Raw genomic sequence first — 26,597 nt, 5'->3', positions numbered from 1 at the left:
CTCTATCCCATTTCTATCTCCTGATAGAAAGGGAATGAAAAACATGGGTTTAGTCTGTGCCTTGCTATTTCACTAGGAAATGTACATAGCACTTTAAACCTAAGTTTTCTCACCATTTTTATAAAATTAAGATAATATTATTTCCCCTGCCTTTTCCACAGAGCTGCCAAGGATACAAAATAATTCTCTGGGTGAATGCACCTGGCAAATTCTCCAGTGTTCCACCCTCCTGAGAGAGGGCCTTGGGGCCATTATATGGGTCTGCAGCTCAGGGCACAGGAAACTCAAAAACCCTTAAAGCATGTCATTCATTCATTCCAGGCTAATTAAGACCTGATCATAGTAGTAATATCTCTGTTAATTAAAACCTGCTTTCCTGGATGCAAATGTATAATCTGCAATAGGATATTAAAAATTAAGTTTAAGTTTAAAAAGAGAGCATCCTTACATAAGAAGAAAAAAAGAACCATAATGGTGGCCATTGGCAGGATGCTTAACTAGTGAAAACAGTATTGCCCATAAAGTGAAACCTGTGTGATCTCAGTGAAGTCCCCCCTTCCAGCTTCAAGAACCTCAGCTATGAAAAGAGGTTGGCTTGGATGATCTCAGTATTTCCTTCTAGTTTGACTGTTCTATGACCCCAAATGACCCAGCATCTAATGGCTGTTCCTGGCATTGCCTAAACATTCTTAGTAATTAGCAGAGCATGCAGTGGTTTCATGCTCAGTTGAAAAATATAAAGACAGGTCAGTTAATTGTGGTCAGAAAAACATATCAGAGATGACACAGAAAGAAGACAGAGTGAAGATTCAAGCCAGAACAGTGAGTCTTTACTGCCAAACCAAAATGATTTTCCTCTTCTAAGTTAGGAGCCAAGCAGCTTGAGAAAGAGTTACACATAATGGCTTGTCCCTCTTTCACTCTCTGGCTCTTGCTCTAATTGCTATAATGATTGCCTCTTTAGACCAACTAGAAAATGGAATGTAAGAGCCCTGACTTGTAATTCAGACTCTGTCACTATATCTGCAGGCAGCCTTAAATAAATCCTATAACCTCTCTGGGCTTCAATTCTTCAACTGCAAAATGAGGGACCTGAACAATGAATAAATGTGTTAATTATAATGTAGGTGAAAAGCAGGAGACCGAAATTATCATTAACACTTTAACAGCAGCAGGAATATATTTTATGGATCATGGCATAAGGATGTAGTTTGTTCATTCATCGAATACTTATTTATTGTGCCAGGTGCTATTCTAGGTGTTGAAGACACAGAAGTGGGGGGGAAAAAAAAGGCAGGTATCCCTGCCTTCTTGTAGCTTAAATTCCTGTCAGGAGGGCAGAAAAATAGACAAAAAGTTATTTACAGTTTGTCAGATGATGATGAATGCCACAGAGAAAAAGGTCAGGGCAGGGACATAGAAAGTCCAGGATGGGGGGAGGTAGAGTATTGGTGCTGCAAACACCTGAGAGAGGAGAGGGAGTGATTAGGGGGCTCTTAAAGGGGAGAAACTTCCCTCAGAGTGGGAAGCACTCATAGGACCAGGAACCATATGGCTGCCAGAGTTGTAGGCACAGGAAATAGCAGTAGGAAATGAGGTCAGAGATTTAACAGAGAACAGGTTATATAGAGCTTTATAGGACTTCGGGGTGTGTGTGTGTGTGTGTGTGTGTGTGTGTGTTAGATAATTTGTGGGTTTACAGAAAAATCATCCACAAAATACAGAATTTCCATATACCACCCTATTATTAACACTTTCATTGGTGTGTGACATTTGTTACCAAGGACTTAGGTTTTACCCTGGTTGAGATAGAGGGGTATTAGAAATATTGATCAGAGAAATAACATGAACCAAGTTAGGTTTCCAAAAGAACACTTTGGTCCTGTGTTGAGAACAGTCTATATGGAAACAAAGATACAAGTAGGGAGACCAGTTAAGAGGCTATTACAAGAGTCAAGGGAAGATGGTGGCAGCTTGGGTCACGATGATAGCAGAGCAGTTTGGGATAATGGTCAAACTCCTATATTTTAAAGAGCCAACAGAGTTTGTTAATGGATTCGATGTAGAATCTGAAAGAAAGAGAGGAATCAAGAACAACTCTAAGGGTGTTGGCCTGAATATTTGGAAGGATGAGGCTGGCATTTACTGAAATGCGGAAGATAACAAGAAGAGAAGGTTTGGGGAGGAAGATTAGTGGTTTATTAAGTTTGAAATGTCTATTACAATACAAATAGAGATGTTGGAAAAGCAGTTGGGTATACATACAATCCTTGTGGTCAGAAAAAAAAAATCTCAGAACTGGAAATACACATTTGGGAGTCTTCAGTGTATAGATTATGTTTAAAGCCAAGTGAATGGATGAGCTCACTAAGGGAGGAAAAAGGAGTGGAGAGAAGTTCTAAAGACTGAGTTAATGGTTACCCAGATGTTCAGTGGTTAGCAAGAGAAGAGGAACTAGCAAAGAAACCTGAGAAGGAAGGATAAATGAGTTGGAAAAAAAGCAGAAGAGTTAATATACTGGAAGTCAAGTGAAAAAAAAGCATTTTAAGAAAAAGAGATTAATCAATTGAGTCAGATGCTGTTGATGACACCCAGGTAAGATGATAACAGAACAGTAATTATTGGATTTAGCAAGGTGGCAGTCATTAGTAACCTTGAAGAGTGGTGTTTCAGTAGTAGCCTGATTGAAATAGCTTTAAGAGAGAATTGAAAGAGAGGAATTGGACAGCTAGTATGGATGACTTTTTCAAGGAATTTTGCTTCATAGTAGAGCAGAATTTGGGGGCCGTAGCTGGAGGGGAAATGTGAGACAGTTTTATTTTTAAGGTGGAAGACTGTAGAGAATGTTTATCTTCTGGAGGGAATAATTTTTAAGAAGGAGCGGGAGAGAGAAAGGAAGGAGAAGAGATCAGAGAGAGAGAGAAGGTTTTATTTTTAAGGTGGGAGACAATGCAACATGTTAATCTTGTGATGGGAATAATCAAAGGAGGAGGAGGGAAAGAGAATGAGAAGAGGAAAATGGAGGGAGAGGAAGAAGAGTAGGAGAGAGAAGGAGCAAAAATTAATGATGCAGAAGAGAGAGGGAAGAATTGCTAGAGTCCTAAAGATGAGATCTACAACACACATGAAGAGATTAGCCTTAGGAATGTGGATAATTTATCCATAGTAACAAGGATGGAAGGCAAAGGATATGGACACAAATGTGAGAAGTAGGTTGGGAGGGGGTCAGGCTTTTATATTTTGGCTGCCTATAAGATATTGTCAAGTTATACTTTTCTTGAAGTGTTTATTGCTTTCTCCCTAATGGATGGTTAGTTGTTCTTTCCCTCCCCCATTATCACTCAATTACAAGTTTCTTAAAGGTAATTGAAGATCCCACAGCATAGAAGAAACCGGAAGGCATCAAAGTTGGCAAACACAATCTGGAATTCCCTGTGTCTGAAGGTGGGGGGTAAAGATATCCATCACTTTTGGGCCCAGACAAGCTTCAAGGGGTTGCTTGCAAAATCAGAGGAATACAGGCCCTCAAGCCTAGGATGGAAGGTAGGGAGAGGGTGGATTGCCATTTCCCTTCATGCTATCCTCAGGTTTATGTAAAATCGCTTTCCCAATCTCTCTCTTTGCTTACGTCCTCACTCTCCCAACAATACACAGAACCATTTCTTCCCCCCAGGCCTCCTATATACCTGGGAAAAGAATCAGGTCAGAAATGCCTTTTTAGGTTATACAACTTCTCATAAATCTTACCATCTTCTCTCTGGATAAATCTGGTATTTTAAAAAGTCTACACACTGTACTCTTTAAAGCAAAAGGACCAAATATTTATGTGAATTGGGAAAAGACTTTGCTCAAGAGAAAAATTATTAGCAAAAAGAGTTTATCCATGGGTCTATCCTTTTGCCAACACCATGCTGTGTTAATTACTCTTAATACATGTCTTGAAGTCCAGTACTGGGACTCCTTCAAACTTGTTCTTCATTTTCAAATTTTTTGGCTATTTTGGTATATTTGCTTTTCTATATAAATTTTTATGAACTAAAATCATTCTTCAATTATTAAAAGATCAATGCTGGGCTTTAAAGTCCATAAATCTTCAATATAATTTTGAACTGGAGAAAGTTATAGCAGCCTCACATAAATTATCTGAATGAATAAATATAATCACAGTAGTTAGAAGGCAAGGTAAACAAATAGCTTAAGTATTTTATTTGTTTGCAACTAAACTTGTTAACGCTATATAATGAAAATGTACAAAGAATAATGCTGCACTTTTGGTTAGATTTAAGTTAAAGACATTCATTAATAAGGAACTTTGAATGTGAATATTTCAGAAATTTCTCTAAGCAATCTGTTCTAGTTTGCTAGCTGCTAGAATGTGATACACTAGAAATGGAATGGCTTTTAAAAGGGGGAATTTATTAAATTACAAGTTTACAGTTCTAAGGCCAAGAAAGGTCTCAACTAAAGCAAGTCTATAAAAATGTCCAAATTAAGGCATCAATAAGAGGTTACCTTCACACAAGAAAGGCCAATGAAGTTCAGGTTTTCTCTCTTAACTGGAAAGGCACATGGTGAACATGAAGACATCTTTTAGCTTTCTCTCTAGGCTTGTTGTTTCATGAAGTTCCCCTGGGGGCATATTCCTTCTTCATCTCCAAAGGTCTCTGGCTGCGTGGGCTCTCTCGGCTCTTGTGGTTCTCATGGCTCTCTCCAAAATGTTTTCCTATTTTTAAGGATTTCAGTAAGTTAATCAAGATCTATCTGGAATGGTGGAGTCACATCGCCCTCTAATCAAAGATTAATACCTACAACTGGGTGTGTCACAATTCTATGGAGATAACCTAATCAAGTTTCCAACCTATAGTACTGAATAGGGATTAAAAGATCCACAAGATGAATCAGGATTATAATATGGCTTTTCTAGGGTACATAATTCTTTCAAACCAGCACACCATCTGATCAGAACAACTGTCTATGAATATTACCTTACTTTGGAAGGTATTGGCATACATTTCAATTAAACTCAGAATTTTTCAAAACAAGCCCTAATTTAAAAAACCTATTCTATATTGAACTAAAACAATTTTAATAGAACTTTCCTTCCCAGAAACAATAATAAACTAAACAAGGCATTTTGTAAAATGTAGTCCTGCATAAGTCACAGTAAAAAAATAAAATGAATATTCAACTTCCACCTCCTCCAAACAGCCTTGGAAACAGGGTAAGAACAGCCCATAAGCATCCTCAGACAGAGGGTTACCAAAACAAACCTCAAGCAGTTGAACATGGATATCTCTTAAAAGAATTTAGGAAAACCTGTCTAAAGGATCCAAATTCTGCCCAAGTAGCAGTGCCACTAAGGCCTGACCCAGTGCCTTGCTCACCTATGCTATGCTATGGAACAAACCTGGATGTCCCTGCTCTAGGGGAGACATTTTCCCGGTAGAGGTTTAGGGTTCAGGGAGCTCCTTGATTATATGAGGTGAGCGCAAACTCCAAATGGGTATTTTAAGGCTTAGAGTCAAAGTATTTTTCTAACATGGCTAGGCAGAGTCCATCTGTTAAATGTCCTATCCCACAGTTTGTTCTAATTCTTCACCATGCATTTGTAGACCTAGATCACAGACCTTTGCTATGTCATCATAATCACATCTAATGTCCATCCTAACTTATGAATCATATTCAGTGTCTGGAAACAGTCCCTGTATTTAATATTAATACCTATACATAAACAATCCACTGTTACAACTGATATGGTCACAAAACATTAATGATCTTCTATAGACCAAGCAAACGTTTTAACCATAATTGTCATGCATCAAATTTGAACAACACAAATAATAACTTAAAATATACATACACAGATATACACACACTCTCACATACACACTTCTTACAGAACTGTGTTTGGGGAAACTCCATTTGTTGAGTGCCCTGAAGGCATATTTTGCTAAATTGCTCCTCCGGAATTTTTGTTTGGAAAATCTATCACAGTAGGGCACAGCTGTTTATTGGATGAGCAGGAAAGAAATATATGTTGTGGCAACCAGAAAGTTTCAAGGTCTTTCAAGCTGTATAAAATGGACCTGCAGAAATCATTAAGTGGTCTTAGGATGCAAAGTTGGAGCTGAAATGTGATAGTAAACCAAGTTGCAAAAAAGTGTACAGCAGCCATCTCTTGAGGCTCCTACTCAGATATGTAAGAAACCTTCAGGATACATAGCTTGTTGGCCTTGTCTCATAATATAATCATGTGTAAATTTCACAAAAGATCCCTATTGTTCTGCTAGTTTGGTATTAGAATTTGCTCATACTTCTCCCAAATTTTATCTTCATAGTCTTTTAAGAGAAGCTCACATATTATGCCAACTTGACAGAAGGTAAATGTGGGCTGGTCTTTCTTCATCCAGGAGGAACCTGGAGAACTAGGTGCTGTGAGTGCTGAGGCATGAGGGTGAATTTCCAAAGTGCAAGATTCATTCTGATTAAGAACAACTTCTAAATGTCTCCACCTCTGGTAATGACTATATGCTTGTCTTATGTTCTGAAAAATTTGCTCCAGAGTTGGAAGGCATTGCTCGCTACTGGGCAGGATGTTCTGCTGCAGAGTCAGCAGTGGGATCTTTGTCTAAAGCAGCAGCGGCGGCTCAGCATCTGGGGGCCTAAGACCTGAAGTGGAGTCAGGCAGAGGGGTGCAGTGCTGCTTCTTTGGGGAGCTGGGGCTCAGCAGTTGCCTCCTTGAGTTCTATGGGCCACTTCAACATCGTCCCCCATGCCATGCTGCTGAGGAGCCAGGGACCAGGCACAGAAGTAGCAGTAACTGTGGCCAGACCTCTGGCTCCTCAATGGAGCTTGCAAGCCAGTTCATATAAATTTTTGAATCAATTTATAGATTTCAAAGTTTATAGGAAACAAAAATAGCCTGCTGAGGCTTTATTTGGAATTGAATTGATTAATAACTTAATCTGGCGGGAAAATCCATTTCATAAAATTAAGTCTTCCAAATCCTTGAACATGGTATATCTCTCTCTTGATTTTCATCTCTCTTTCTTTTTATTTCTCTCTTCAATGTTTTGTAGTTTTCAGCATAAAAATCTTGCACATATTTTGTTAGACATATATACTCAGGGATATTGTTTGTTGGTGCTATTGTAAATGATACTTTAAAATTTTTCTGTATTTATGATATCTTTGCATTTATATAGTAGTATTTTATATAACATATAACCCTTTGTGCTACATATTAGCATTATTTTGCATAGTTTTCTTTTGTTTCTTAATTCTATTTTTAGTCAAATATTTAGGTCTTTCTATTTATGGTTCCTCCTTTTTTGTGAACTCTTTGTATTTCATATTACTTTGATTACTTTAATCTATATGTCATTTTATCTTTATGACAGCTACAATAACTACAAAGGGGCAGTTTTGCCTCTCTTATGAATTATTACAGTAATATCAAAAGGTTAATTTTTTTTAAGGTTACACAGTTTGTTAGAAGCATTATTGAGACCAGTCTCTGAGTTACTCTGATTCTCTTATAAATACTTTTCTCAGACTCTGCACTGAAAAAGCACACAGTATAATAGGAAAATACAAATGAAATTAATAAAATTTCAGAAGTAGCCTAGAGAAAGTACAGTGCTTAACATTTGGGGAGTGGTCAGTTCAGTATTAGTTGAGCACCAAAGTGTGCCTAGTAGTAGATGCAGTTTCTACATCACATATTAATTTACTTGCTGATTTCAGGAGCACTTACAGGACTGCATTACTTTCTGGACAGATGATTAATGAATATTTTCTATTAATTGGTGAATGATATTACAGCATGTCATATACATCTACCTGACAGGGATCAAGTGTGGCTCAAAATGCAATATATTAAAAACCTATTAACAGACGAGGGAGAAACAATTATCCCTATTTACAGATGACATGATATTATAGAAAGAAAATCTCAAAGAATCTACAGGAAACTATTAGAGGTAAAAAATGATTTCAACAAAGTGGCAAGTAACCAGATCAATATACAAAAATCAGTGGTGTTTCTATAAGATAGTAATGAAATATCTGAAAAGGAAATTAATGCTTTGTTGTGGAATTTTCAGGATTTTCTATTCATAGGATTATGCCATATGCAAATAGGAAAGTTTTATTTCTTCCTTTACAATTTGGATGCCTTTTATTTCTTTTTCTTGCCAAATTGCTTGGGCAAGAACACCCATGACACTGTTGAGCAACAGTGGTGACAGAGGTCATACTTGTCTTGTTCCTGATCTTAGAGTGAAACTTTTCTTTACTTGTGATATCTATATCAGGCATTGTTATTAGTGTGATGTTGGCCTCATAGAATGAGTTACAGAGTATTCCCTCCTCTTCAATTTTTTGGAACAGTTTTAGCAGGATTTGTTTTAACTCTTTGCATGCATGGTAAAATTCACGAGTGAAACCATCTGGCCCTGGAATTTTCTTATTTTGGGAGTTTTTTGATTACTGATTCAATCTCTTTTCTTGTTACTGGTCTGCTGAGATCTTCTATTTCTTCTTGATTCAGTGTAAGTAGTTTGTGTGTTTCTAGGAATTTGTCCATTTCACCTAGGTTATCTAATTTGTTGGCATACAGTTAAATATCCTCTTATAATCCTTTTTATTTCTGTGGGATCAGTAGGGAACCATTTTGGAAAAAACTCCATAGCCAACACAAGACCTAGACCTTTGGAGATGCAGGAAGAAAATGCCCCTGGGGAAGCTGTTGGAAATGAAAAGCCAAAGGACCAGCAGAAGCCAGCTATGTACAGTCCTGGATAGGATTTTCTAGAGTCAGGGTATCTTTCTCTGGATGTTTTAGTTTGGACATTTTTATGGCCTTAGAACTGTAAACTTGCAACTTAATAAATCCCCTTTTTAAAAGCCATTCCACCCCTGGTATATTGCATTCTAGAAGCTTTAGCAAACCAAAACACTCAGTTATCATATATGTTCCTTGTTGAGTCTAAATTTTCCAGTGTATCAAATGAAGAATATAAAATCCACCTCAAGAATTGTAAGAAGCAGATAAAGCAGGACTGAGAAGATCGCAGAGTGAGAAGTCTAGGGCTCTGTTCCCCTAGAGAAGCTTTGAACAATAAACAAAAGAGCAGAAACATAATTTTCAAAGCTTTAGAAAACAATTAAAAGATTGTTTAAAAACAGTTCAACAATAACAGGGTGAGTGCCAAACCAAGTAAAAGGCAACATAAAAACAATGGGGTCTCAACTTCGAGTTAATCAAGATGGTGGTGTAAGATGCTTCAGGGTACCACTCCTCCAAAGAATCTTTGAACAACTAGAAAAAACTGGCAGACAATTTTCCCCAAACCCCAGGTAACAGTTTAAGGGTTGCAGTAACTGGGATAGTGCTGAATCAAGAACATGTGACTTTAAAACATCCTACCATGCTGGCTTCTCATCCACCCTCTACCTGGTGTGGTGTGGATCCAGGCTGGACTCCCATTATGAGTCCCTGGCCCTATTAACAGAGGGAACAGAAAACCTTATGTGCACACTGCAGTGCCTGTATGTTGGTGCCAATCTATTGGGTGGTGGCCTGAAAGACTGCATGAGAACCATGTCTCTGGCTCAGTAACCCAGAACTTGTCCTGCAGGTAGAAGCAGCTTGCAGATAGTTCATGTAGTATAAGAAACAATTAAATTGAAGTGGGCTGGGGCAAAGGATCTTTGACTCATTAGTTGATTAAAAGTATGTTGTTTAATCTCCACATATTTGTGTATTTTCCATTTCATCCTCTGTTATTGATTTCTAGTTTCATTCTGTTATGGTTGGAGAAAATACATTGTATGACTTTAATATTTTTTTAATTTCTTGAGACTTGTTTTGTGACTTAATGTATGTGCATTTGAGAAGAATATACATTCTGCTACTTTTGGGTGAAATGTTCTTTCGGTCTGACTGGTTTAGTGTACCATTCAAGTCCCATACTTCCCTATTGAGCTTCTAACTAAATGTCTTATCCATTATTGAGAGTGGTATATGAAAGTTTCCCAGTATTAATGTAGAACCATCAATTTCTCTCTACAAATCTGTTAGTATTTGCTGCATGTATTTTGGGGTTCTGTTGCTAGGGCATATATACTTATAGTTATTATATCTTCTTGTTGAATTATTCTCTTTATCAGTATATAAAGCCCATCTTTGTCCCTTGAAACTGTCTTTGGTTTGCAGCTATTTTATTTGATATTAATATAGGACCTTAGCTCTCTTTTTTAATCCATTTACAATTAAAGTCATGACTGATAATGCAGGACTTTCTTCTGTCATTTTGCTATTTAGTTTTTATATGTGTTGTGCCTTTTTTGTCCCTTACTTCTGCTAAAGCCCAATATATTTATATTTATTTATAAATATAACATAAAACATAATTATTTTATTATATAATTAAATAAATATTTTATATTTATAAATATAATATAAAATATAAAATATTTTATTATATAATAAATATTTTATATTTACTTAATTTCCTGTGTGTACCATATTGAGTGCCTTATCTATCTAGATATATTGTCCATCTGTTTTTCTTGTGGTTACCATGGGGTTAAAATTTAACATTCCAAATATATAACAATCATATTTGGTTTGATACCAACTTCAATAGCCTGCACATAAACTCTTCCTATGCCCCTCTGTCCCTCACATTTTTTGTTATACTTTGTTACAACATTCATCTTCATGCATTGTACACCCAAAATGTAGATTAATCTTTACTTTTTATGCATTTGCATTTCACACCTGTAGGAAGTAAGAAGAAGGTACTTCCTTACCTATAGAAAATTAGAAGAAAGACTAATTTATAATCACCCAAAATCTTTACTACAGGTCTTTATTTCTTTATGCTACTTTGAACTACTGTTTAGTGTCCCTTCTTTTCAGTCTGAAGAATTCCCTTTAACCTTTCAGAGCAGGTCTAGTGGTGATGAACTCCCTCAGCTTTTGTTGAACTGAGAATGTTTTAATCTCTCCCTCATTTTTGAAAGAGTCTTCCTGGACCTAAAATTCTTGGCTGGCAGTTGTTTTATTTCAGCACTTTTAGTATTTCAACCCATGCCTTCTTGCCTTCATGGCTTCTGATGAGAAACTGGCGCTCAATCTAATTGGGATACCCCTCTATGTAACACATTGCTTTTCTCTTGCAGTTTTCAGAACTTTCTCCTTGTCATTTGCATTTGATAGTGTAATCAATGGCAGAGTGTACTTTTCTTCATGTTTACCCTGTACAGTGTTCTCTGGGGTTCCTGAATGTGCATATGCCTGTGTTTTGTTAAGTTTGGGAAGTTGCCTGTCATTATTTCTTTGAATATTCCTTCTGCCCCTTTCTCTCTTTCTTCTTATGGGATGCCCACAGTATGTATATTGATATGTGATGTACCAGAGTTGTCTTAGGCCATTTTTGTTTTTAATAATTCTTTTGTTCTTTCTGTTCCTTAGCCTGGCTCATTTAAAGTGTCTTGTCTTCACATTCACTGTTTCTTTCTTCTGCCAGCTCCAATTTGCTCATGAAGCTCTCCTGAGCATTTTTCATTTCATTTATTGTGGCCTTCAACTTCAGTCATTCTGTTAGGTTCCTTTTTAAAATTTCTAACTCTTTACAAACACTCCAATATTGCTCATTCATTCTTTTCCTGATATCCTCTAGTTATTTCTCTGATTTTCCTTCATCTCCTTGAGCATTTTAAAGATAAAATTTTTTTAAGGCTTTGTTCAGTATGTCCACATTCTTATCTTCACTAATATTTTCTGGATTCTTATCCTCCTCCTTTGGATGGGCCAGCGTCTCCTGTTTCCTGTGTTTTTGTACTCTCCTGTGGTACAGTTTAAATTTTAATATTTTAAAATGTTAACTGTAGGATTTATTCCCTGAGATGTCTGTTTCTTGATTTTTTTTAACTAGCTGCCGCTAAGACACAGATTTTCTTGAGCTCCATCCTTCCTGTCAGAAAGGTCTGCCCAAAGTCGATGAACTGTGCAGGGTTATTCCTGTCTTTCTAGTATCTGTCTTGTCCTGGGCTTAGGAAACAGACCTCCCTTTCCTGGGTGTTTGATGTCAGCAAGACTTTGACCCAGAATGTCCACCTCTATAGTTTATTATACTACTTTCAATTCTCAAGATGCTTTTGCTTAGAAGGCAAATTGTGCAATGAGAGGCATGATGGAGAGGATTTTCTCAAGTGAGTCTTTCCCAGCCAAAAGAGGGTGAGGGACTCATGAAGGGGGTACAGACTGGCTCCAAAGTGTCCCAGGGAAGGGATCAGGAAGGGTGTCAAGAGCTTCTCTGATGGCTCCCCAAGCTGAGCTTTCCTTGCTTGCCCAGCAGATGCAGCCTTTCACCTAACTGTTCCCCACAGTCCCAAGGAAGTGCAGCATTTCAAATCTCCAGTGCTGTTGCCTCTGTTTGGGGTGGGGGGGTCGAAACAATGGCTACCCTCAGAGCAGGGTCCACAGTGATCTGAATTTGCTAATCAAAGTCTTGATCATTGATCAGCCATGACCCCCACATTCCCACTGTCTTGAGGAACAGGATTTTTTCTGTTACCAGCAAGCTAAGCAGGGTTTGGACCCCATGGTGGCCTGCTGTACGAGTGAGAGGTGGGTGCTGGTGGACACTGGACAGAGAGGACAAATTACTGTTTTTTTTTTACCATAATTTATCAGCCTCATCTTCCAGCTCTTTCCTGGATGCTATACAATGTTCTTCCGGCCTCCAGAATTTCAAAATAGTTGTTTCAGCCATTCCTTCCTGTTTAATATTTGTTTTGGTGGAAGGACTGAGTCCTGGAGCTCCCTACTCAACTATCTTCCTACAGTCTTCTCCACTAACTGATTTTTGACAAGGGTGACAAGTCCACTCAATAGGGAAAGAATAGTGTCTTCAAAAAATGGTGCCAGGTAAACTTTATATCCATATGCAAAAGAATAATGTGGACCTTACCTTACATGATACATAAAAATCAACTCAAATGGATCAAAGATCTAAATATGAGAACCAAAACTAAAAAACTCCTATAAGAAACACAGGGAAGTATCTTCAGGACCTTGTGGTAAGTAATGATTCCCAGACTTTAATAAAAAGCACAAGTCACAAAGAAATAGTTAAATGGAACTTCATTAAAATTAAAAATGTTGTACATTAAGAAATTCATCAGAAGGCAACTTACAGAATGGGAAAACATATTTGGAAGCCACATATCCAGTAAGGGTTCAATATCTAGAATATATAAAGAAATCCACAACTCAACAGTAAAAAGAGAAACAACCCAATTAAAAAATGGGCAAAAGACTTGAATAGACATATCTCCACAGAATATATTCAAATGGCCAAAAAGCATATGAAAAGATGCTCAACATCATTAGCCATTAGGGTAAGGCAAATCAAAATCTCAATGAGATACCATTCACATCCACTAGAATGGCTACTATTCAAAGATGGAAAATGAGTATTAGAGAGGATGTGGAGAAATAGGAATGCATGTACATTGTTGCTGAGAATATAAAATGGTGCAAGTGCTTTAAAAAACAGTTTGGTGGTTCCTCAGAAAGTTAAGTATAGAATTACCATATGACCTAGTCCCATTCTATGCATATATTCATATAATTGAAAGCAGGGACTCAAATAGATATTTGCACACCAATGGTCTTAGAATAATTATTTACAATTGCTAAGAGATGGAAGCAACCCAAGTGTCCATCAATAGATAAATGAAGAAACAAAATGTGGTATATACATACAATGGAGTGCTATTCAGCCATAAACAGGAATGATATTCTAACACATGTGACAACATGATGAGCCTTGAAGACACCATATTTAATGAAATAAGCCAGACATAAGAGTGTAAATATTGTATGATCTCATTGATATGAAATAATTAGAATAAGTAAAATCCATAGAGTCAGAAACTAGTTTACCAGGAATTGGGGTGGTTATCAGGGGCTGGTGTTGAAGTTAATGTTTAATAGGTACAGTGGTGATGGTAGCCCAACATTGTGAATGTATTTAACACCACTGAATATATGTTTGAATGTGTTCAAAAAAGGGGGAAATTTTAGGTTGTGTATATGTTACCAGTACAAAAATTTAAGAAAATAACATAGGATTATACAACACACTGAACTCTAATGAAAATGATGAGCTATAGTTCATATATAATAACAACAATAATATTATTATTATTTCATCAACTTAAAGGTTCCACACTAATGCAAAATGTTAATAATAGGGAAAGCTGTTTGTGTATGTGTGTGGTGGGAAAGTTAATAGGAACTCTATCTTCTGTATTATTTTTCTGTAAACTTACAGATTTTCTAATAAAAAATAAAATGCAAGGTCCTGTGGCACCCTTGCTGGCCTCTTCCCAACCCTTAACTGGCTCAGCACTGAACTGGCCTGTACTTCCAGTGTAGTGCCCCTGGTCCTAGTTTTGGAGAATACAGAGTAATCTTTGTGGACATACCATGGTGCAGATATGTCTGTGCCAATCTGTCTGGGGCAACCTAGAAGACTGAAGAAAGTGGCTTACAGAGCTCTCCTATTGAATATTGTGGAACATTCCAATTACAGCTGCCTGGTGCAAAGGACTGTTGGCAGTGTAGCATCTGGGACCATGAGGAAATATTGTTTCCTAAGAGAATGAAGACCTGCATCTGTTTAAATGGGGGAGTTCTTAGGGCCTGTACAAGTTGCAGGGGCAGAAAAAAGCAGGGAGTACCCAAACATTTGCCTCAGGCTGTTCTCAAATCTCATTATACGGCTAAGCTCTGAAGGACAGTACTTGCACAGGTCAATCTGAAAAGACTGGGAAAGGTACTTTCTTGTTTTTCCTCCTTTTTGTTTGTTAGCTCCTAACATTTAAAGAAATCTTTGTCATAAAACTAGCTTGATACAAGCCTCAGATTCTAGATTCCAGTGATTCTACATTAAATATCAAAATGCCTAGATTCCAACAAAAAGATTGCAAAACATACAAAGAAACAAGAAGCCTGTGCAAAGGAAATGATTAAAGCCTTAGACATCCTCAACAAGGAGGACCAGGTCTGGGGCATACTAGACAAAACTTTTAAAAAATGGTCCTAGATATGCTAAGAGACCTGAAGGAAAACATGGACAAAGAACTAAAGGACATTGGCAAAAACATAGCTTAACACAAAGAGAAAATCAATAATTGGGTGAGATAGTTTTAAAGAACTAAGCACATAATAGGATCTTTATAAATATTCAATTCCCTTTTCCCCTTTAAAAATGAGAGGTGCTCATGCATCTATGTGATGATGTTAAGAATTACTGATTGCATATGTAGAATGGAATGATTTCTAAATGTTGTGTTAATTTCTTTTTTTTCTTTAATTAATAAAAAAAAAAGAAAAAAAAATGAGAGGTGCCTTGAAGTTCCTAGGAGATAGTAATATGAATTGAATATGACAATGAGACATGAACTGGATATAGAGAAAGTGGAAGTATAAATAGACCATCTCAGTGTTCACATCTTTCAGTCGGTCAGAGTGTAACTACCCAGGTTTAACTTAAGAATAGGCTGAAGTGTTAAAACTTGTGTTCAAAACCTAGTATTCAAAACTTCATTTGAGCTTGAATTCGAAATTTAAGATTTGCTCCTTTTTATTGATTTTTGTGTACTGGTGAGCAAATTGAATTAGCTTCTTTCAGCACTAGAGAAAAGAAAATATATGTCTGCTGGATGCTCTTATAGATGAAAAGGCCACAGAACCCTCATTTTATAGTAATTTTTATATAAAAGGAATATCCATCTGTGCCGGTTTGAATCTGTATGGTACCCCAGAAAAGCCATGTTCGTTAATCCTCATTTGATATTGCTGGGTAGGAGCTTTTTGATTATCCATGGAGATGTGACCCATCCAGTTGTGGGTGGTAAATTTTGATTAAGTGGTTTCCATGGAGATGCATCCCTACCATTCAAGATGGGGTTGCTTATTGGAGCCCTTTGAGAGAGAACCATTTTGGAAAAAGCTTAGGAACCATACAGCCCCTGCAGCTAGAGTCCTTGGAGATGAAGAAGGAAAACACCCCTAGGGGAGCTTCATGAAATAAAAAGCCTGGAGAGGAAGGTAGCAGATGTTGCAATGTTTACCACATGCCTTTCCAGTTGAGAGAGAAACCCTGAATGTCATTGGCCTTCTTGAACCAAGGTATCTTTTCCTGGATGCCTTAGATTGGACATTTCTATATCCTTGCTTTAATTTACATTTTCATGGCCTTAGAACATGTAAACTTGCAACCTAATAAATTCCCATTTTTAAAAACCATTCCATTTCTGGTATATCATATTCCAGCACCTTGTAAACTAGAACATCATCTAAACGTGTTTTTCATCAGAAAAAACACACTCATTTGCCTAAAAACAAGAAAATTTTCCACCTAATATGTTTACCAGTTACACATTTCTGTATGGGAAATTGACCTTTCTGGCTATATCTAGATTGGTTTTGGATACAATGTTTTGGATAATTTTGCAATCTTATGTTCTGGCGGGAAATAAGTAAGCATCAGGAGATAATGGCTCAGCTGGTTATGAAAGATTGCAGGTTGGAATGTTAACTGACTCAGCTACTGATGCTGGATTTGTAATCAAAACCTCACCCAGCTTTGCTGAGCCATTCTTCAAAAATAAGCTATGTGCAGGTTTGTTTTCTTTCTTTCCCCCCCGCCTGCTTTGCTTTCATATATAAACTAAATATTTGTTCAGCTGTCACCTTTAATCACAAAAATGGTAAATTCTTGCCAGATGCAGAACTGGTTAATTCATGTTCATCTCTTGCTATGTACTGAAGGATAAATAATGCCAAAGAAATGTAGTTTGTCTATTCTTAGTTTTTTTCCCCTGTTGAGAATATACATGTAATAAGAAATAGTTCAATAACGATATAAAATTTGCTCAGTTTATCACCACAATCAATTTGAGAACATTCTTATTGATCTGAAAACTATAAATAAATGATAAATAAATAAACAAACAAATAAATAAGGTTTTAAAAATGTACTCAATGTTACTACAAACTTAATCTATTATGTGCCATGAACGCCCAGACTTGAGAAGCGTGCATTCCGATGGAGTTGGAAGGCGTTAGATATAGCCAAATTGTAATAACAGTATTATATAAGATGCACATCACTAGAACTTAGGAACACAGAAGTATTAAGAGGAACACAGAAGTATTAATTTTTTAAAGTATTAAAAAAATTTTTTTTTCTCTTTTAAAATATAGCACTTTATTTTGGTTATTGAAGTTTTCATAAGCACTTGGTTCACAGAAAAGTTGTCTTACAGAATAATAAAGGCAGCATTTTTTACAGCGACTCACAATGGGGCCACCAAAAAGAAGTGCGAAGGACAGTGCTGGGGCTGGGAGGGGGCAGTGTTGTTGCGCCCAAGGATAGTGTGTGCGTGTGTGTGTGTACAGAAAGAGAGAAAAAGGGAGAGACAGAGATGTTTCCAGCTCTCAAAAAAACTGTCTTATTGAAACAAGCTCTGTCTTATCTAACACTTGAAAATTACATTATGTAAAATTTAACGAGGTATGATAAACCAGAGTTTTCTTTATAGCACATTAAAAACAAAAACAGTGATTCTCAACTCCCAAATATATAAGAATTACCTGGGAGCATACTAAAACGCGTATTCCCACCATCACACGCAGACATTCTGATTCAGTAGGTCTGGGAATGGATATGATACAGTTCAAACAAACACCCCAGGTGATTCTGATGCTGATGTAAAGCAGACCCTGTTTTGAATAATACTACCAAGAGAATAAAAATTAGGCTGAATGGGATACAGCTCTTTCAACCATAGACTCCCAAGACTAAAAACTTCTTGAACAAAAAAAATATATATATAAATTAATTAAAAATAAACTCTATGAAAGAGAAAAGTTTTAAAAGTCAAAGCAATTAACCATGGGCATTATTATGTTTCCTCTTTTCATTTCATCCGGATGGTAACAAAAACCCCAGAAGGAGTGATTTAGGATGAACTCTAGGAAGAACTTTCTGACAAAAAAAAGAGTAAAGTTTGGGTGGTAGAACGAATTATCAGAGAAGACTAGAGACAGTGTTTTTCCCTGTTATAATTAGGTTATAGCTCCATGACATCAACATAGCCATTTGAATGAAGTAGCATAATTCAACTCATCAGGTCTGTCCTAAGGAAGTCCATTGTGTGTGCAACCTTATGGTGGACACTTGACATCAGGGAGAAGAGGGAAAGGGTTTGTAGCCTTAGGGAAATCTAAGTCCTTCAGGAACTGAACACGTGACTTAGGAGAAAATACAAAACATGTGAAACACATACAACAAATTATAAACAGAAAACAAATACATGCGATTATCAGTGAGTATTGGATGAGTTCACCAAATTTTTTTAATGTACTCTGGACTGACCCAAGAAAAGAGCAAGGATTGAGCTAGGTCTTAAACGATAGATAGAATTAGGATAATTAGAGAGAAGAGTAAAACACCACTACGCTGTTCTGTCTCCCAGACTGCTACAAAGTGGTTGGTTGAATTGAGCAGTTGTTTGGGCATCTCTGAACCACAGACTCAGTTTCGGCTTTTTTTTTTTTTTTTTAAGTCTGTACACAAATGCTCCTAACAGTTCTATTCCTAATAGTTAGAGACTGTGCACAATACAGATGTCCTTCAATAAGTGAATGGTTAAACTAACTGTGGTACACTTACACAATGGAGTACTACTTAGCAATACAAAACCACAAACTATTGACACACACAACTTGGATGAATCTCCAGAGAATCATGCTGAATGAAGAAAGCCAATCCCAAAGGGTTACATGCTGTCTGATACCATTTATATAATATTCCTGAAATGATAAAATGATAGAAAAGGAGAACAGATTACTGATTACCAGAGGTTAAAGAAGGGATGAGGGGGTAGAAGGAAGTGTTCTAAGAAAGGGCCACTTGTGTTGATGGAACTGTTCTGTGTCATGACTGTAACAGTGTCAATATTCTGGCTAGTTTGCAAGATGTTACTTCTAAGGATATCTGGGTAAAAGGTACACAGGACCTATCTGTATATTTCTTACAACTGCATGTGAATCTAGGGTTATCTCACAATAAAACATTTACTTAAAAAAAATCCTTTTCTAAACTTTGTCCTCATCTCTTTTCTCTTTACCCAAGTCTTTCCTAATCACTGGCACAGCCTTAGCTATTCAATATTAAAATCAGTAAAGAAGGGTGGGGAGTACAAGGAGAAGAAATAGAGAACAATAAAGTAGAAAAGAAATCCCAATGAAGAAAGAAAAATATCTATTATGAGGTAGGCAACACTTTTCCTCACAGACCACCCCGAGTTTATTTAAAGCAATAATAACAAGAAAATAGCAAACATTTCTGAGCACTTATCATGCGTCAGACACTATTCCAAGGACATTACATGTATCAATTCCTTTAATCCTCTGATGCCATAAGACAGCAACACCTTTGGCTATATCATAAGAGTTTCTAACAGCCTGGGTCCTCTAAAACAAAGGCGCTTTAAGGCAATTTGGTCATTTTCTTTCTTTCTTTCTTTTTTGACTTTTTTACCACATTCTTTATCATTAAAAGAAAATTCATATTTTTCATTGCTCTGTCAAAAGAAGTCGATTCATCCTAAATAAATATATGTTAGTTGGTTTCAGTGGGAGAAATTATGACAGGTTTGCATTTTGTAAAACTCTGTGTTGTCTTTTTTAAAAAATATTTTTATTGAGAAATCTTCATATGCATATAGTCCACCCACAGTATACATTTAACGGCTGACAGTATCATCACACAGGTGTGTGTTCATCACCATGATAATATTTAGAACATTTGCATCACTCCAGAAAAGGAAATAAAAAGGAAAAGAAAAAACTCATACATCCACCACCCCTTACCTCTCCCTCTCGTTGACCACTAGTATTTCCATCTACCCAAGGTTTTACCTTTTTTCACCCCTCTATTATTTATTTATTTTTTTAGCCTTATTTTTTTACTCATCTGTCCACACTCTGAATAAAAGGCATATCAGACACAAGGTTTTCACAATCACATGGTCACATTGTAAAAGCTATACAGTTATACAATTGTCTTCTAGAATCAAGGCAAAAAAAACAACAAAAAATAAAAACAAAACAAAACAAAACAAAAAGAATCAAGGTACTGGAACACAGTTCAACAGTTTCAGGTACTTCCCTCTAGCCACTCCAATACACATAAACTAAAAAGGGATATCTATATAATGTATAAAAAAAACCTCCAGAATGATCTCTCAACACTGCTTGAAATCTCTCAGCCACTGAAACTTTATTTTGTCTCATCTCTCTCTTCCCCCTTTTGGTCAAGAGGACTTTTTCAATGCCATGATGCCAGGTCCTGGCTCATCCTGGGAGTCCTGTCCCATGTTGCCAGAGAGATTTTTACTTGTGGGAGTCATGTCCCCATAGTGGGGGAAGGCAATGAGTTTACTTGCTGTATTGGCTTAGAGAGAGAAGCCAGTATCTGAGCGAAAAAGAGGTTCTCTGGGGGTGACTCTTAGGCATAATTATAAGTAGCTTAGCTTCTTTGCAGGAATAAGTTTCATAGGGTTGAGCCCTAAGATTGAGGGCTCAGCCTTTTGAATTGGTTGTCCCTGCTACTTGCGAGAATATCAGGAATTTCCAAGATGGGGAAATCGACTTTCTCCCCAGTCCCCCAGGGAACTTTGCAATACTTTTTTATTCTCTGCCCATAATTTGCTCATTTTCAATGCTTCATGTACTTATACATCAAAGATGTTTACTTTTGGAAAATATCCTTTATTTTCCATGGACAATATATTCAGTTCATTTAGATGTGAATTTAAGGAGTTATAGTCAGTACATTTCTACTGAATATTCAATATATACTTTATATATATATATTTGCCTTATGTATGCATTTTTAAATTATTAGTACAGATGAGAAACAAAATATATCTGGACGCCTCATCTAAAAGAATGAGGAATCAATTAATGTGTAACAAAGGAAACATGCAAGATAATATTTGAAGAAAGCTTAGTAAGAATTTAATTAGCAATTCCAAACAGTAAACTAGTGATCTAATGGAAAAATGAATCTACTGTAAACTTGCATATGTGGTAATGGTCAGTTCTATTAGCCACGAGTCAAATGAGTTTAAGAAAAACAGTTTCTATTACCTAAACTTCCCAGAAGTTAAAAAAAAAGCAAGTTCTTTTTTGCAACAGAGTTTTAGAAAACTTTTACAATTTCCAAAATTTGTGACCTTCTCTCAGTCTTAATGAGGAGAAATTAATGGCCTAAATGCAAATTACAAATTCCTATTAAATAATTACAAATTTTTCTCTAAAATAAGCAACAATGACTTTCTGGAAAATTGTTTCTCCCATATATACAGAGGTAAATTGTCTTTATACTGGTTAAATAGATATCAGACCATCAAGTGGCTTTAAATATTAGTTAAGTAGTTAGTAACATATTAATCATAGTTGTAGAAAACCTTAAGGTAACACATTCAACCTTGGACTAGTTTCCAATCATATCTAATAATCAATAATTTTATAAATCTGTAATCCATAATTAATTACATGCATTTAACACAATTAATCATTGCAATGTTGGTATTGCTAAAACCATTTAAAATTACTGAATAATATTTTAGATTCTATAAAGTGCCTTGCCATGTCTTACCTTATTAGAACCTTATGAAAACCCAAGAAACTATATGGGCGAATCATCTAGCTTCTAATCTGGCTTTCTACTGCTAATAAATGAGGATTATGAGAAAGTAAACAGTATAGAAGACTCTTTTTTTATTGGGCAATTTTCCTAATTTATAGTGAACTAAGGCTTGGGCTTCTTCACTCAATTTTTGGAAGATCAGACCAACCTCAGAAAGTGGATGCACAAATTTCCCTGACATATTTATCTAATCCACTATAAAACATGGAACAGACCATTCTCTCAAAAGTTTGCAGAGTTTTATATTTAAAAGAAGTAGTCACTGATTAAAATACTGATTTCTGCTGAACCCTTATTTACTTTCAAATAATTTTTCTTGACTATTTCTATTTTTTAAGGCAGTAGAGTAATTTTCTAAATTCATGATGAAGGCTGTGCCATAGATAGAATCTGGTTCACGATGGTTTCCTCTTACTGACTGTTTCTTTCCACTTAGTTATGCTCTGAAAATTGGCTTGTGGAGAATACACAATTTCCCAATAGAGTAACATCATAAGTATTTGCTTACATTTCAGAACTTCCTGTTTTGTCTTATTCCATTCTGTCTTTATGCACAAATAAGAAATCCGAAAACCGTGCTTGGTTCTCCTTAACCCGATGGTCTCTTTTTACACCTTTTCCACATCAAAGAAACAGAGCGGGCAATTTGTGGCATTTATAGCAATAAATGACGTCATTTCCCTTTGCTTTTCTCCATCAGTCCTGCACACAAACCCATGCTCCATATTTCAGTCTCACTTGTCTCAATTCTTATGGACATTTATAGGCATCTGCTGAAAGATTAGAAGGATGTTGTAATGACTGGAAGAAAATAACAGAATTCTAAGAAGTGCTTGATTTATAATCTATGCAATTGCACATAAATCTATACTAGGAACTACACTAAACCAAAGATTTTATTTTTAAAGAAGAGATCACACTTTCTGATTTCAAAACTTGTTATATAGACCAATGGAATACAATTGAGAGTTCAGAAATAAACAAACCCTCAAGTCTATGGGCAACTGATCATTTTTTTTTAATGTTTTCTTTTAAATAGTGAAACTTAACATATATACAAAAAAGCAATAAATCTCCAAGCACATTTTAACAAGTAGTTATAGAACAGATTTTAAAGTTTGGTATGGGTTAGAGTTCCACAATTTTTCATTTTTTCTTGCAGCTGCTCCAAGACACTGGAGACCATAAGAAATATCAATATGATTTAGCAGTTATATTCATTTGTTAAATCCTATCTTTTCTGTTATACTCCTCCTTCTCTTTTTTTTGAAAAACAGCATGTATACAAAAAAAGCAGTAAATTTCAAAGTACATCACAAGAATCAGTTGTAGAGCAGATTTCAGAGTTTGGTATGGGTTACGATTCCATACCAAATATAATGATAATATAATATATCATTATAATGATTCAGCAATTCTACTTATTTGTTAAATCCTACTTTCTCTGTATAATTCCACTATCACCTCTGATCTTCCATTCTTCAGGGGTATTTGGGCTATGCTCATTCTAAATTTTTTATATTGGAAGGGATAGGGGTATGGAATTAGTAGATATTCTGGAGAGGCTGACCCCTCTGCATTTCAGGACTTATCTGGTCTAGGGACCCATCTTGAGGTTGTAGATTTCTGGAAAGTTACACTACTGTATGGAACCTCTGTAGAATCTTATATAATGCCCTAGATATTCTTTAGGATTTGCAGGAATGGTTTTGGTTGGGGTTTGGCGAGTTATGATAGGTAGCAATATCTAACTGAAGCTTGCATGAGTGACCTCCAGAGTAGCCTCTTGACTCTACTTTAACTCTCTCAGCCACTGATACCTTGTTTGTTATACTTCTTTTCCCCCTATTGTTTCGGATGGAATTGTTGATCCCATGGTGCCAGGGCCAGGCTCATCCCTGGGGGTCATTTCCCATACCGCAGGGAAACTTTCACTCCAGGATGTTATGTCCCATTTAGTGGGGAGAGCAATGGTTTCACTGGCCAAGTTGGGCTGATATATAGAGCGAGAGGCCACATCTGAGCAACAAAAGAGGTCCTCCAGAGGTGACTCTTAGGCATACCTATACTAGGCTTAGCTTCTCTGCTACATACATAAGTTCATAAGAGCAACTCTCAAGATCAAGAGCTGTGGCTAACTGACTTTTGACAAGGGTGCCAAATACATTAATAAGGAAGGAACACTTTCTTCAATAAATGATGTTTGGGAAAATTGGATATCCACTTGCAAAAGAATGAAGTTGGACCCCTACCTCACATCATATGCAAAAATTAACTCTAAATGGATCAATGACCTAAATATAAGAACTAATACCATAAAACTCCTAATATAAACTCCTTTATAACCTTGGACGTGGTGGTGATTTCTTATACATGACTCCAAAAGCATGAACAGCAAACTAAAAATAGATAACATGTACTTCATAAAAATTAAAAACATGCATATCAAAGGACATTGTCAAAAACTGAAAAGACAACCTACATAATGGGAGAAAATAATTGTTGACCATGTTTTTGGTAAGGATTTAATATCCAGAACATATAAAGAACCATTACAACTCAACAACAAAAAGATAATCCAATTTAAAAATGAGCAGAGGGCTTGAATAAACATTTTTCCAAAGAAGAGATACAAATGACCAAAAAGCACACGAAATGATGCTCAACATCACTGGTCATCAGAGAAATGCATATTAAAACCACAATGAGAGAGCATGTCACACCCACTAGGATGGCTATTATTAAAAACAAACAAACAAACAGAAAATAACAAGTGTTGACAAAAATGCAGAGAAATAGGGACCCTTACACCTTGCTGTTAACATTGTAAAAATGGTGCAATCACTGTGGAAATCAGTTTGACAGTTCTTCAGATGGTTGAAAACAGAATTACCACATGACCCAGCAATCCCAGTTCTTGGAGTACAAAAAGAGAGAAGCATGTTTTACATAAACAAGCATAAAAGACAGGAGGAGGCACAAAATAAAAAGACAAAGGTAAGAATGTCCCAGAAGGCAAAGAGTGGTGCCAGAAGGTTAAAGATCAGAAGAATCTGAAGAATGTAGAAAATTCTGAGGACTTCTTTCATAGTAGGAAAAAGGAGAAAGGTATAGTTCCACTTCTGGGGAGTGTCATGGTAAGGACAGAGAGAAAACAGAATTATTCAGGCCCTAGTTTATGCCTATCCTCTTTGATAATGTGACCGTGAATCTAAAGTTAAGGAAGATAATTTCAAGAATGAGGTAACAGACTTTATTTACATCCTGTACAGGCTTTACTCATCTGGTGTGCTGTTTTCATTTCAATATTTTAAGAGGAATCCAAAGATCATAAAGGTTCTGGAAACAATACTGCATTCATTTGTTTATCCATGCATCTGTTTATTCCTCAGTAAACACTTCTTGATCACCTTCTATATGCCAGGTGTCTTTGTTTCCTATCTGCTATAACAAATACTATATGGTACATTGGGTTAAATGATAGGAATTTTTTGTCTCATGGTTTGGAGGCTCTGGGAAGTCCGAAACTGAGGCATTAGCAAGGTGATGTTTTCTCTCCTACAGAATGACTGCAGCATTCTGGAACTGGTTACCACCCATCCTTGGATCTTTGACTTTTCTGCCATATGGCAATGTACCTGGCAATGTCTTCTCCCTCATCTCCCAGGTTTCATTGACTTCCAGCTTCCCCTGTGGCCTTCTATCTGTATGTCTGAATTTCATTTGGTTTTTAAAGAATTCCTATAATATGGATCAAAACTCAGCCTGATTCAGCTAGTCACATTTAACTAAAACTAATATCATCAAACGTCCTATTTTCAATGTTTCACACCCGCAGGAATGGATTAATATTGGGAACATGTTTTTTGTGGAGTACATAATTCAACCTACCATATCAGGCCTATATCACATCTAGAAAATAGATTCATTCTATCATTTACTCATGTGTCCCTGTCATATTCCAGGCAGTGTGAAAAAGTCAGTAAAGGTTCCTGTTACCACAGAGCACACAGATATGTAAAAAAAACTTAAAAATACAGTGTAAATTTTGCTATAGTAAAGGTATGCAAAGCATCTGTGAAGCACACAGATCAGATTAACCCATTTTGTTGGAAGAAGAAGGAAAGTTTGAGTTGTGCCTTGAAGAATGGGTAATTAAGTTAATGAAAAGGATAAAGGGAATTGCAGGCAGAGGAATGGCATGTGCAAAGGTACTGAGGTACAAAAATACACACAGGCTGTTTCTGGGATAAAGAATAACTTGAACACAAATAACCATTGAAGAAAATAGAATTTTTAAACCAAAGAATAGGAGACTTATGGCTGGGATGCTATTATCTTCAAATATCTGGAAGTCTGTCATGTGGAGAGGAGGAATTCCACTCTACAGGGCAAACCAGAATCAATCCATTGAAGTTACTGAGAAATGTAAGTTATTCTAGTAGAGTACATTAGAATTTGAGAGAATCCTAGAGAAGAACAGGAGCTTCTAACTCAATACTTTTAAAAATATATATTTTTATTGACAAAACAGCAAACACAAACATTTAAAAAATATTTTATTGATAAAACAACATACAAACATACGAACATTCTTAACATACAAACATTCCATACATGGTGTACAAACAATGGCTCACAATATCATCACATAGTTGTGCTTCATCATCAAGATCATTTTTTAGAACATCTGCATCACTCCAGAAAAAGAAATAAAAAGAAAAAAGAGGCAACTCATACATACCATGTCCCTTACCCCTCCCTCTCATTGACCACTAGTATTTCCATCTA

General features: G+C 36.3%; 1 pseudogene; it reads right to left on the bottom strand.

Moving 5' to 3' along the window:
- Window positions 1-6,210: 6,210 nt before the first annotated feature.
- Window positions 6,211-6,779, bottom strand: LOC143643343 (akirin-1 pseudogene; annotated as a pseudogene).
- Between the last annotated feature and the right edge of the window lie 19,818 nt (window positions 6,780-26,597).

This window comes from Tamandua tetradactyla, chromosome 8 (assembly GCF_023851605.1).
Source record: "Tamandua tetradactyla isolate mTamTet1 chromosome 8, mTamTet1.pri, whole genome shotgun sequence".
In the NCBI taxonomy this organism is placed as follows: Eukaryota; Metazoa; Chordata; class Mammalia; order Pilosa; family Myrmecophagidae; genus Tamandua; species Tamandua tetradactyla.
Note: the sequence above shows the minus strand (reverse complement) of the source record. Positions and strands in the feature narration are given on the sequence as shown.